Here is a 14,471-nt window from a genome sequence, read left to right as displayed (position 1 = left end):
ATGTAAATAGCCTAGAGAAACATATACCAATGGCTTCAGTGTCTGATGCAGAGGCAGGTAAAATCCTGATGCTCATGTATTGTTGTCATTATGTCATCAGGCTGCAGTGAAGGAGTGGCTAAATATAGTGAGAAATGAACTAAAAATCTTTATCAGGCCCTGCTGAATAAACAGAATGTTGAAATACAGAGTAAAACAAATTAGAAGTTGTCTGTCAAAAACAGATGTTCTAAAATGGGTCATCCTCGTTAATATAATCATGTGATTAACTGAAAATTTGGGGGGGATATTGAGGGGGAAGTCTCATTTCAATCACTGTGGCCACTACTGGTAAGCTTTCCAGCCTTATGAATTACAATTTACCTAGCATAATTACATCTTTGATTATGCTTAGCTAATTCAGCCATCACTCTGAATATCAATTAATTGTTAAAGTATTATAGGCATAAAGGTAAGAGATTGAGTTTAACATCTACTGACCCCAGGTCATACAGTAGAGACTGATTTTTAAAAATAAGTCCCTGAGAGTTTATATGAACACATGTCTTTTTCCTATTATATAACCATTTAAGTGCAGAAAACAAAGCTTCCAAACAACTTAGTACTACACCTTTATTAATTCTGAATATGATTTGTCTCTATGTCTTCTCCCACTCAGTTTCCTCAAGGAGAAGGACTATACTGAGAAGAGTTAAAAATCTACATATTGTTTTGCACAGTCTGGGAAATATTTGTTGTGAAATCTATACCCTGTTGCCTGGGATAAGTGCAGTAGCATAATCTTGACTCACTGCAACCTCCGCCTCTTGGGCTCAAGCGATCCTCCTGCCTCAGCCTCCCACGTAGGCTGGGATTACAGGTGCATGCCACCACACCCAGCTCATTTTTTATTTTTCGTAGAGACAGGGTTTCACCACATTGGCCAGGCTGGTCTCAAACTCCTGACCTCAAATGATCCACCTGCCTCAGCCTTCCAAAGTGCTGGGATTACAGGCGTGAGCCACCGGGTCCAGTCTGAAATCTATGTTTAAACTGTAAAGTTTGGAATGCTTCCAAATTCTTGAAATTGTTCATATATAAGGCAAAGTAAATTTTTTTCCAACTACAAGATAAAAGATTTTATATAAGATATACAAAGAGAAATCATACGGAGAAAATCCATTTTCCCAAAATAAGTAATAAGTCACTTGGGGACTGTCAGCACTTTGTCATATATTACTAAACTCAAATCACACATGCACAAACACACACACACACCCTTCCCATTAAAAGGGAAAAAAATACATATACAACATATTCACAACCTGCCAATTTCAAGAATTTTTTTACAATATACCTTAACATGTGAGTATCTTAGTTTTAGACACTAGGTTTTTTGTGGGCAGAGCCTAACAAAGCATGTGGAGCACAGGAATTTCCATTTAGCGCTACATTAATCTTACATGACATTTTTTGGAACATGAAATATTTTTGTCCTACATAAACAAATATTATAAGAGCGTATATTAAAACAACATTCCACTTTTCTAACACTGATAGAGATTAAATAATGAAAGAATTTTAAAATTTAAGGGAAATAATCAAAAGTAACTTTAGCTAGTAAATAGTAATAACTGCTTACAAGTAACTGATAATTCAGTAGAAAATAATGATAAAAGATGATTAAATCAAAAGCTCAAATGCAGTATTAAGATAAAAAACATGCTTTATATTTAATAATGTATATTTTGTAGATGTTAACAATTTCACATACATACCCCCAGAATAAAATTCCATCAAAGTGGCAATGTATATCAGAATTGGATGAAAATCTGCCTACTTTTACTGACATGTTGATTCTTCCAATACTTCTGAATAACTTAAATATTGGGTGCTTTTGTGAGCCACAAGAGGTTTGTTAGTACAAAGATTATGTAGTAACTTACAAGCAACATTTGCTGAAAACGCACTACCTACTGTGTAGTATTTGGGAAATACGGTGTTTAGCATGAAAAATGTCCATAATTCAAAGACATTGAAAAGTTTATCTTTTACATAGTCCTAGCAGTGTTTAAGTTAACAGGCCTTAAAGAGAGCTTGAATAGTCATATCAATACCTGAGACCAAGGAGAGTCAATCCTGTACAGTGGGGAAATTTGAGTTAAACAGAAAAACGGTCTTCTTCTTGGGGACTTATTCCTGAGATTAAGCTCCACAGTGGATGCACCAAAGCCTTCTGACATCAACATTTTGTATCAATGAACCTAAAGTTTCTTGATAACCAAACCCCCACCAGGAATTTCAAAATGGACCAGGTTTTCTTACACTAAACTGTTCAATTAGGAAAGTGTTACAGAAAGATCCCATAATTAAAGAGGATTATCTCACTGGATTCCTCACACCCATATCCCAAATTATAAGGCATGGAGTAGTGGGCTGAAACCAGCCTATACCAGCTCCTGAAAGTCAGTTGCTAAAATGTTCAGGAATTTTGTGGGTCAGTTATTAGTCACAACTGTTATTTAAAATTAAATTGTATAAACTTACATTTAAATGAATTATATTAAAAACAGAGGTAATAAATCAAAACTTATCTCTTTCTAATTATATTACTATTAATTATATTTGCAGGATATTTACTTCTCTTTTATCCGTATGGTGGAGATACTAAATAAGAGTGTGTTACTATGCATCTCTTCCTAATTTTGTGTTCAGTGATGTCACATTGGTCCTTTGAATTCAGCCATGGTGGCAGTATTTATACCATGGAAACTGACAAGTGCTAAAACCTGAACTTTGGCCAGGCATGGTGGTTCACGCCTGTAATCCCAGCACTTTGGGAGGCTGAGGCAGGCAGATCATGAGGTCAGGAGTTCGAGACTAGCCTGGCCAACATGGTGAAGCCCCATCTCTACTAAAAATACAAAAATTAGCTGGGCATAATGGCACATGCCTGTAATCCCAACTACTCAGGAGGCTGAGGCAGGAGAATCACTTGAAGCCAGGAGGCAGAGGTTGCGATGAACTGAGATCGCGCCACTGCACTCCAGCCTGGGTGACAGAGCAAGACTCCATCTCAAAACAAACAAACAAAAACCTGAACTTTTTGGCTTCAGAGCGGATTATTAAACATTACCACCATGACTATTACTTCCTCATTTTCCCAAGTACGTTTTGTGCCCATTCATAAGGATTTTGCCAATTGATGGCCTGATGGTACTTTTTGTACCTCCCACTCTTAATTATATCTTACTTATTTCTAGATCTTCTAAATAGTCTGTAAGGTCATTAAGTGCAGGGACTTAGTCAACTACATCATTTTACCCTCTGTGCTATACACACTGCCTGGCACAATGAGCATGCATTTGCTATTTGATTAACCTAACCAAACTAACATGAAAGAAATCAGATAAACTCTGTCATACATATTTTGTTGAATGAAGAGACCACTAGCTCACCAGCCTAACTTTATGTATTTTTTTTTTTTACAGACAAGGTCTTTCTCCGTTGCGCAAGCTAGAGTGCAGTACCCAATCATCACTCACTGCAGCCTTTAACTACTGAGCTCAAGCAATCCTCCAGCCTCAGCATCCAAAATAGCTGGGACTACAAGCATGCACCACTATGCCTGGTTATTATTATTTTTTTGTGCGTGTAGAGACAAGGGCTTGCTATTTTTGCCTACCAGACTAACTTTATTAGGGATAGTAATCAATCCTATAAATGCACAAATCAATGGTTCCTGCCCCAATAAGGTGTTGCCAACAAGACCATATTAACAACTCAGACTGATATCACTTGTTTTAACAAGCTTTGAAGGATATTATATTTGACATTCTGTCATAAATGCCAAAGTGTACAGAATAGATATATCCTTTTTGTCATTGCTCACATAAAAGACAACATGTGATGCAACTGTAATGCCAATAAATCAGGTGACAAGAACAATAAGAGTCTTGACCTAAAAGGACACCTCTTATTCTTTCAAAGCATTAGCCTCTGGAAAGGTAAATGCTGATACGACATCCTGCCCCTTCTCTGTTCCCTACCCTTTACTTGACTACATTTGAAAGCAACAGGAAAAACTCTTAACAAAATTATATGCTTTTCTAAAATGTGTCGGCAACTGGAAGCAGCCTGTAGTATAACTGTCAATGAGCAAGGAACAAGGATTGAGTACTTTCAGCCAATGGTGTGCCAAACTGTGAACAAACTGTGGAGTCCAGGAAAGATCTCAAGTGGATACTTCAGTGAACAGTAAGTAACTGAGAAATTTAAAGGATTGCCCTACAGACTCCTGAACCTAAATTAAAGGTAAAAATAACAGCCCTCAAAGCAATTAGCAGGCTTCACCTGGGATCTGTATTCCTGGTAAGAATTAGCTGGGAAAGGGCACAATGTACTTTGCAAAATCTGAAATGTTGCCTAAGGAGTAAGCAACCAGAGCACCTGGGTTCTTCTGGCGATCTCGGCGCTCACCTTTCCTGGTTGTGGGTTTGTCCAATACCCTAGTGCAAATAGATTGAAAGTCAGAGCCTGAATCACACTGGTTAAAATTTATGGCTTCTCATGTACATTATCATATTTAAGCATACCACTATCTAGTGTTTTCATTATATAGATCTCCCATTCTCAGTTACTCATTTTCTGATTCAGTATCCTTTAGGTATTATTGTGATGAACATATGCAGCTGCCTGCTTTCCAAATAATAAGTGAGCCATGATTCTGGGGTCCAGGACAAGCATGTATATATATCCCTATTTTTAGAACTGTTTCATATTTAAATTTAGATGTGCCATAGAATTTGTGAAGTTTTGTTAATGCTCCTTTTATTAAGACTGAATCTGGTCAACCAGTACACCAAAATGGTAACAACTTAAGAAGTTTACTTTTTTTTTATTTTTTTTGCGATGGAGTCTCACTCTGTCACCAGGCTGGAGTGCAGTGGCGCAATGTCGGCTTACTGCAACTTCTGCCTCCCAGGTTCAAGCGATTCTCCTGCCTCAGCCTCCTGAGTAGCTGGGACTACAGGTGTGCGCCACCACGCCCAACTAAATTTTGTACTTTTAGTAGAGACGGGGTTTCACCATGTTGGCCAGATGGTCTAGATTTCCTGGCCTCATGATCCACCCACCTCAGCCTCCCAAAGTTCTGGGATTACAGGCGTGAGCCACCACTCCCGGCCTAAGAAATTTAATTTTTAAATGAAGATGAGTAGCCGGGCAGTGGTTCACGCCTATAATCCCAACACTTTGGGAGGCCGAGGCAGGCCGATCACTTAAGGTCGGGAGCTCAAGACCTGCCTGACCAGCAGGAAGAAACCCCATCTCTACTAAAAATACAAAATTAGCCATGCGTGGTGGCACACGCTTGCAATCCCAGAACATTGGGAGGCTACTCGGGAGGCTGAGGCAGGAGAATCACTTGAACCTGGGAGGCGGAGATTGCAGTAAACCGAGATCATGCCATTGCACTCCTGCCAGGGCAACAACAGCGAAACTTTGTCTCAAAAAAGATAAACGAATACACAAAATAAAAAATAACTGAAGATGAGTTTATGAAGACAGTTGCTGCCACCACAATCACAAAGAAGACCTAGGTTAGTAGGAGCATCCAGTCAGAACACAAAGTTGCAAATACTGTAAGGACATTGGAAGGACATTATCTCAGTGAGATTCTAGCCTGCAGTGCAAAGAGCTTCTCTGTAAGAAAGTTAACAGGGGTTTCTAATATCTGGACTGCACAAGTGTTACACAAGGAAAAGAGAAGTTTGTGTCAAGTAAAGCGAGAAAAGATAGTGTTAAAAAGTTGGAAAAATAAAAGAAATCTAAAGCTCGAGTCAAACATAAAATCCTTCTCAAAGTTTGGAAAGGCTTTCCTCTGTGTTGACAGGCCAAGGAGCAATTCTGCAAATGAGCTAATAATTGTCAAAACTTTAGCCAGACCTTTCCACATGTGCCAGGACTAAGTGGCTTTACTCAGAGGATAGCAGCTTGAAAAAGTCTTGGGGTTCAAATAGATTTGAAACTACCTCATTGCTTTGTGAACTAAGGAAAATTAAGCAGCTAGACAACCTTCAAAAAGAAAAATGTTACATAGAATTCATAAACACATGTTCTAAAGGCCAGTGCATTTGTTTAGCATATGTGTCAAATGCAAACAGAAGCAATGCTGATATTCCTTCCTCATTCTATAACCATTGGGGAAACAATATACCAACATTCTTAGGCATTAAAGAGATCCCTCTTATCTTGTTGATTAATTCTAATTATCTCATTCTAAATCTGAGTGCTACTCCCAGATAGGACATAATACTTACTGGGATGGGCACTGCTTGGAGTGGCAGAGATTTCATTCCTCCACTTCCTGGTCAATTCTTATTTTAACCTTATTTCCAATTTAGAATTTTCATATTTTATCATCTGAGATTACATTGTTCTAGAAGGTAAGAAATTGTTTGTGGGTCAAAAACTTCCCACCCCCCTCAACCTACCTAGAGAATTTTAAATGCATTTTCCAAAGATGTTGGGTAGGTTTTTATACATGGTGAGAATCTGATCTCTACAAAAAATTTTTTAAAAATTAGCCAGGTATGGTGGCGCACGCCTGTGGTCCCAGCTACTCTGAAGGCTGAGGCAAGAGGACTGCTTGAGCCCAGGAGGTTGAGGCCGCAGAGAGCTATGTTAACACCACTGCATCCCAGCCTGGATGACAGAGTAAAAGAATAAATTTGCCTCTTGTTTTCACAAACACTGGATTATATTCTATAAAGTGATGCTTGTGGTCTTTGCTATCAGCATATTGAGCTGATTTACTTCAGGCTTCCTATTATCTATTCTCTGGTAGTTTTATTTTAAAGTAAAAGATAATGTAGTTAGATATTTTAAAAGATAACAGCATGAGATTAGATATTCTGCAAACATTGGCAATTTCATTAACAATAATAATAACTAAAATGGACAAATTTTATTAGTGTATCAGGCACTCATTTAAGCACTGTAACTCAATATTTCTCAAAACTTCTATCTGGAATGGGTACTTTCCCATTTTGAAGATGTGGAAACTGAAGGAAAGTGGTTAGATCATGTAGTAATAACATGTTGGAACGTATATTCTCACTCAAGCGGTCAAGTTCCAATGTCCGCATTCTTAAACACTATGCTCTATACTATGTGTGGAGATCAGTATTTGATAAGTATTTTTTTACTTAAACATAAAATGGGCATAAAATATCAGTGACTTAACTAACACAAAATCGTTTTTTAAATTTCTATATTTGAACCTTGGGTATATGTAATTTGGTAATTTTAATTTGGCTTAGAAAAAATTTACACTTCTCCAAAATTGCTTTTTTCTCCTTAATTCACACACTAGAGACCATGTGGGCCTCCTTTAAGACTGAAGTTCAAAATCCCCATTTCCTGGTAAGACCATGAGTGTATTTAAATAACTACTGTTGTCCCCTTCATAATGGATGACCAAAAAGTGCCTTATGGGATGCAGATGCCAGGGCAATTAGGTGATGGTCATAGCCCACCTTCATTCCTGGCTTGATAGGACTCTGCCAGCCACTGGCCTCCCTCTCTTGTCGCTGCCTACTACACAAGGCAATGGGCTACAGAAGCAATAGCAGAGAGAGGGCTGATCAAAGTCCAGGCAACAGAGGCAGTTCATAAGCAGCTGCAGGACAGAGCAAATAGGATTCTGCAGCCAAACAACCAAGGATTCTGCACGTGAATGTTCAGGTTGTAAATGCACACTGACATACGCTGTAGTCTAAGAGGCTGTCCACCAATCTTCCCGATCCTGCTTCCAGAGGGAGAGTTAGTGACAGCAAACCTTCAGAAAACAAATGTGCTCTCGCCTCTGCTTGACTTTGTTTACATTTCGGATTACTCAACTTTCGGGAAATTCCACTTGGTGGAATTTTACTATCATTGTGGCAATGTTCTTGTAATTCTTTTTCGGTAGGCTTTTACTTGTTTGAGTAGTTTCAAGACCATGGAAAGACTACAGATGGACTGGAATTATCCTAGGCAAGTTCTGAAGTGAATCAGCAAACTGAGACAGACAGAGCTTTGATACTTGCCACATCTCAGGAGTATGGTCAGTTACAAAATATATGGTCAGTTACCAAAAAAGCCCCACACTTCATTTGTGAATCACTAGAAGTGGGGAGCGATGCAAATATTACCATGCCTTAAAAGTCATTAACATTACAAATGCTTCACAGGCACTGGGACAAGTTACTGCTGGCTTACTTGCCAGCACACTCAAAACCTGGCACAGCATGGGCACGTAGTAAGGTGTTCAAAGATACATGAAGTGAAAGAATAAATCAAAGAATATAAACCTCATCAGAATCATGTGCAGAACAGCTCTGATGACAAGAGCATGTTCTAGCTCATCATGAAAAATTTTAAAAGGAAAAAAGTATACACACAGCTTTCTATATATGATATATATAAGTACTTAAAACACATTTACATTCTTTAACAACTTATTTTATAATCACATAATCTATATTGAATATCTGGAGGAAATACAAATACAGTAGACCCCCTTACCCAAAGTTTCACTTTCTGTGGTTTCAGCTGCCCTTGGTCAACTGTGGTCCAAAAATATTAAATGAAAAATTTCAGGCAGGGCTCTGTGGTTCACACCTGCAATCCCAGCACTTTGGGAGGCTGAGGTGGGCAGGTCACCTTAGGTCAGGAGTTCAAGATCAGCCTGGCCAACATGGCAAAACCCCATCTCTACTAAAAACACAAAAATTAGCCAGGAATGGGGGAGGTGGGTGCCTGTAATCCCAGCTACTTGGGAGGCTGAGGCAGGAGAATCACTTGAACCCAGGGGGCAAAGGTTGCAGTGAGCCAATATCATGCCACTGCACTACAGCCTGAGCAATAAAAGCAAAACTCCGTCTAAAGAAAACAAAAAAATTTCAGACATAAATAACTTTTAAATTACACACCATTCTGAGTAGCGTGATGAAATCACATGCTGTCTCACTCCATCCTACCCGGGACGTGAATCATCCCTTTGTCTAATGTGTCCATATTGTACAGGCCACTTACCTGTTAGTCACTCAGTAGCCATTTCCACTGTCAATTGAAACAACATAGTATAGTATATATAAGGGTGGGTTCTATATGAGTTTCAGACATCTACTGGTCACCTTGGAATGTATCCCCCAGAGATATGGGAGGGCTACTGAACTACTTGGTAGCATTAAAGTTTATTTATACATACATAGGAAGTACATATATGTGAAAAAAGTTGGGGGGGGAGACTGCACTTTTTGATACATGATTGCAAAATCACCCATTATTCACAAGAACCATGCTCACTCTTCTTTATTATACCACTTTCCCAAACATTGAGAGGCAATGTATCACTTAAACATGCAAATATATGAAGCATTTATTGTTTTCATTTCCATTCTTCAGCATATACACTTTTTATGCCTTCGGTAATACTTTCCTTATCGTCAAAGTTTCTATTCCTAACAAAATTTACATTTTTATGGTAGTTTACAAATATAAAACTACTTTCACATATATTATTCATTTTCACCTTAAAAGTGTCTGGTTCAGTAGACCAGACAAGACATTAAAGTCATTCTTCATTGTAATATTCTCATTTTGGTGATAAAGAAATGAGGGATCAAGCAGAAAGGACTGCTCCCAAATCTCAGAAAGTGACAGAGCTTAAGACTGGAACACAAGTCATCCTGTAGCAAGGCCAACGTTCTGGGCATTCAACAGCCTCCTGCATAGATCTCCAAAGGCTCTGGCTCTGAAGTAGGTTGCTGCCAGCTCCTTCACCTCATTCATTATTTCCTGAGCATTTAAGTGTTGGTTTAGATAAAGGGGCATAATGAGTCAACACTAGATAGCAATCTGCTCCAACCGACCAGGTGGTTAGGGCAAATTATTACAAACTTCATCATTTAGGACTGACAGTCATCACATAAGGACATAAATAAGACAGAAAAAGGGTCATAAGTTATTATAATAAGTTATTTATGATAATAGACAAAAGTGTATGAAAACAAGCCTCCAGTGACAGAGGGAAGCACGATGAAGTCAGTAAACCTTCCTTCTCAACCACTGCCTTCACCCCTATCTGCCAGGCCAGCTGCCCTGGCCACTGAAGGGCCATTATGGACCTTTAAAGTGCCTGGGGACTATCCCCTGGCCTCAACTGGCACAGCCATGGTCCTCAGTCAAATCCACTAGCACTAACATGTGATTAAAACAGCCTGGGTAAATCTCTCATTAGGAGAGGAGGTAGCTAGGCAAACAGCTGCTACTTCTCTATATTTTATTCATTACTTAGTACCCCAAGATATTTCTTAGAGCAACTCTTCCTAATAATCCCATGTTGCTCAAATATACATAATAAAGTTAGGCAGCAGAGGTTAGAAGATCAAAATTAAAAATAAAATCACCATCATCTCTTGAGCTTTTCAAAAATAGTTGAGTTAGTAGGTTTTGTCTGTGTCAATATCATTTACCATAGCTTACTTTACCCTTTGCTTTCTATTAAAAATAAATAAATGCATACAAGCAAACACCTATACATGCATACATGTATAAATTCTGTCATGGCATCTGAAAACCAAGCAGTTATCCAAGATGGTCTCCGCATTCACAGACATATTATCACCTTATATTCAGATTACTATTCAAATCCAATCATTAAGTCAGGTTTATATTTGGAATATTGTTTCAGAAATTTGGAATACAAACCAAAATTTTTTAATCTTAAATGAGAATTATCTAGATAGATTACTCTTAAGGAAAATTATATGTGTATATATATATAGAGAGAGAGAGAGAGAAAGAATACATTGGTATATGATGTATATATATAGTAAGAACACTAACCTATATATTAAAATCTTTAATTTGAGCTCAAGTTCTTCCTACCTGTGTGGCTTTAGGCAAGTTACGTCAAATGAAAGGGTCATTAATTTCTAAGGTCTTTTTTAACACCAAATTCTACCAATTTTTCATGTTAGACTAATTCAATACTGAGGCAAGGAAAATAAAATAACAGAAATAATATAAATTCATGCTTTAAAGTAGTCCTTAAAAGGAAAGCCAACAAATACTCTCAGATTAAAAACAGGTGATCTGTAAATGTATACAAGCCTGCCAGACACAAATTGCCTCTTTCCTCTCTTTCTCTTCCACTCTTTCCCACTTAGAGATCAACTAGTAGTCCACAACAGGGAACCATCTGATCCCACTGTCTCTTCCCCATCATCTCCCACCTTCTTTCTTCCCCATCAGAAAGTTTATAAACCCTGGGCTAAGCCAATCAACCACTAACTTCCCCTCAGTCAGAGCCTTAGATTAAATGGTTGGATACATGATCTACTGGATTCAATCACTGTAAACCTTAGAGTCTTATCAGTTGCAACCAGCAGATAATTCACATTTCCTTAAGGGACTTGAACCTGGGATCTTGTTGGGTGGGAGCTGCCACAGTCATCATTCCTCTATATGTAGCCTAAAAAGCTCCTGGAATACCCTAGAACTAAACTGAACAGGCAGAGAAACATCATGTCTCTGGAATTACGTGAACTTCTAAATCAAACTCCACCTGAATTGTAGTTAGGAGAGACAAATTCACCTTTTGTTGCAACCAGTCTGGGTTACATTTTCTGCCAAGATGCAACCAAAGAAATGTCTAATCTTTTAACATTTGTGTACATTCATTAACGAATCTTGACTCTACCAGTGACTCATATAGCCACTTGGGACAAGTTATTACTTAACCCCTCTAGGCCTTAGTTTCTAAAATGGAGATGATCCTCATCTTAAAGGATATTGTGAGGATTTAAAATTATGTAAAACACTGATCACAGGCCCTAGCAGGTCACGGGACCTCAGTAAATGGCAGCTCATATTGTTATTTTTGCAATTGCTTTGGGAAAAGCTCTCTTTTCCAACATGTAAGAAAATAAATGAACCTAATTATTGCTCATAAGAATAAAAGCAGGATTAGTAAAAAAGACAAGTTCTAGAATTTGGAGTAAAATTAGAAAAAGTAAGTGTAAAACTCTTGAAGATATATGAAAGTGCCCTCTCAGAGTTTCTCCATCACTACTTCTCCTCTAACAGTGATCAGTCTCCTATTAAACCTCTTTCTTTAAACATCAGTGTCTAAATTAAGTACATACGGAAATCATACTGATTTACAGTTAATTAATTCAATAAATTATATATTTTAAATTTAAGACAATATAGGTTAGGCAGACTTTTATTTACAGTATCAAAAATGTAGAGAATGTTGCTATTATCCCAAACTCCAGCTTCTGATCTCATGATACAGCCAACCGTAATGGGTGAATATTAATTTTTACTTCGTGTTTTTTATTAGTCTCTGCCATAACCATGTCATTATGCCAGTATTTTCTGAACCAGTAGTGAATGGAAAAAAAATCTAGCAGTTGTGATTTAATCAGAGACATCACTGTTGAAACAGTTAGCACAAGTAGACACATTTAGAATAGTAAATGGATAACAAAAAACACTTACAGGCTCATTAATAAGAAGGCAATTAGGTCTTCTGGGAAAATTCATTTTCTAAAAGAATGCTAAAGCAAGCTATAAAATGCAAGTAAAATTGTGTTTTGACATGAATAGTGTACACTGTCTATTACATCATAATTTTTCTCTTGAGAAAACTGACAAGAATTTGTTCTTAAATATGAGCACAAAAGATAATAAAAAGAACACCAGTTATATTTAATGCATTCTACCTACTAACTCCCATTCATTAAATTTGACTGTCCTATAAATGAGCTCCTTATTACAAAGATCTTAAATTATACTTACATGAAAAAGAGAATTATAAAGCAAGAGACTGTTACTAGTAATATCAGAGGGAATAGTATTTCCTGTATCAACATAACATTATGCTAAAAATGATTTGCATATAGCATGTTTGGTTCCTTAAAGAGTATGTTTATCTTTAAATATTCTTATACAAAATATTCATAACCAAAACTAGTCTTATTTTTAGTCTCTTATGAAAATTTTTTTTTCAAAATCGTCTGAGCATTCTTTAAAACAACTTCTATAGTACTGTTGTTTTGATGTGTTTGGAATGTTAAATAATACTCAAGCAAATACTGATCAGAAATATAACTCCGGGGGCCGGGCATAGTGGTTCACACCTGTAATCCCAGCACTTTGGAAGGCTGAAATAGGAATATCACTTCAGCTCAGGAGTTCATGACCAGTCGGAGCAACATGGTAAAACCCCATCTCTACTAAAACTACAAAAATTAGCTGGGCATGGTGGCGCACCTGTAATCCCAACTACTTGGAAGACTGTGGCAGGAGAATCTCTTGAACCCAGAAGGCAGAAGTTACAGTGAGCCGAGATCGTTCCACTGCACTCCAGCTTGGGTGACAGGACGACACTCCATCTCCATAAAAACAAAAGAAAAGAAAGAGACAAAGAAAGGAAAAAGAAATATAAAATCCAAGGAAATGTATTACAAGTTATAATTAATCCTTTTGCAATCCTCTTGAAATTCTACAGTAAAGTGCATGTGACAATCTTTATAAGCTGAGTTTTCTTTGTCCTAGAGCAGTGTTTCTCAGAATTAAATCTTCCATCAAATCACCTGGGGATTTAATTAAAATGCAGATTCTGATTCAGTAAATCTGGGGTGGCTCTGATAGATGATCACAGATCATCACAAGTTTCCAGATGATGCTAATTATATTGGTCCATGAATCACAAAATCCCAGGACACCTTGCAGCAAAGAATACAATGACCATGAAGCAATCAGGCATCAATCCCTGGGTGGGTAGTGAGGACCCTAGAAAGCCTTCCTCTCTACTCTTGAATTTACTGAATGACCTAAGAAAAATCACGTCAAGGAACTGTTGCCAGTCTGCCACTTAAGCAGCTGCTAGGTCACCTCCACTGTCCAACAACGATTAGGGGAATTTCTGTGGCTGGTCAGCGGCAGCCTTGAACAACATTTGGAGAATCGGCCTATGAGCAGCTGGTTAAGGAACAGGCTGCACTGGGAAGGGTTTATATATATAGACACCAATCTGGAGAAAGATTTATTATTTTATCCTTAAAATATAACAGTATAGTATAGTATACAGTATAGATTATATACAGCTTATTTTCCTCTTGTTTCTACATCTATGAAATAAAGTAATGATCTATTGTCACTACTCTTTCCAAAAACGTAAGTATGAAGTTTTGATACCATCTCTAGATGCCCTTACCTTCCTTCTAACCTAAATGTTTCTACAACTAAATCCTAGCATTGTTAAGAGGTGTGTGTGTGTGTGTGTGTGTGTGTGTGTGTGTATGTATTCACACACGGGACTACATACTTACATCTTTCACATTTCCCAACAAAATAAATACAAACAATAACTCCACTACACACTATTTTATTTGGCCTTGTTTCTGAATTCCCCTTATTCAAACAATTCCTAGAAT

General features: G+C 37.7%; 1 protein-coding gene across 7 annotated transcripts in view; it reads right to left on the bottom strand.

Annotated features, from left to right (window-relative positions):
* Positions 1-14,471, bottom strand: part of PTPRK (protein tyrosine phosphatase, receptor type, K) — a 594,458-nt gene that overhangs the window by 573,719 nt on the left and 6,268 nt on the right. The window lies entirely within an intron of this gene.

The sequence above is a fragment of the Mandrillus leucophaeus genome, unplaced genomic scaffold (assembly GCF_000951045.1).
Source record: "Mandrillus leucophaeus isolate KB7577 unplaced genomic scaffold, Mleu.le_1.0 Scaffold682, whole genome shotgun sequence".
NCBI lineage: Eukaryota > Metazoa > Chordata > Mammalia > Primates > Cercopithecidae > Mandrillus > Mandrillus leucophaeus.
Note: the sequence above shows the minus strand (reverse complement) of the source record. Positions and strands in the feature narration are given on the sequence as shown.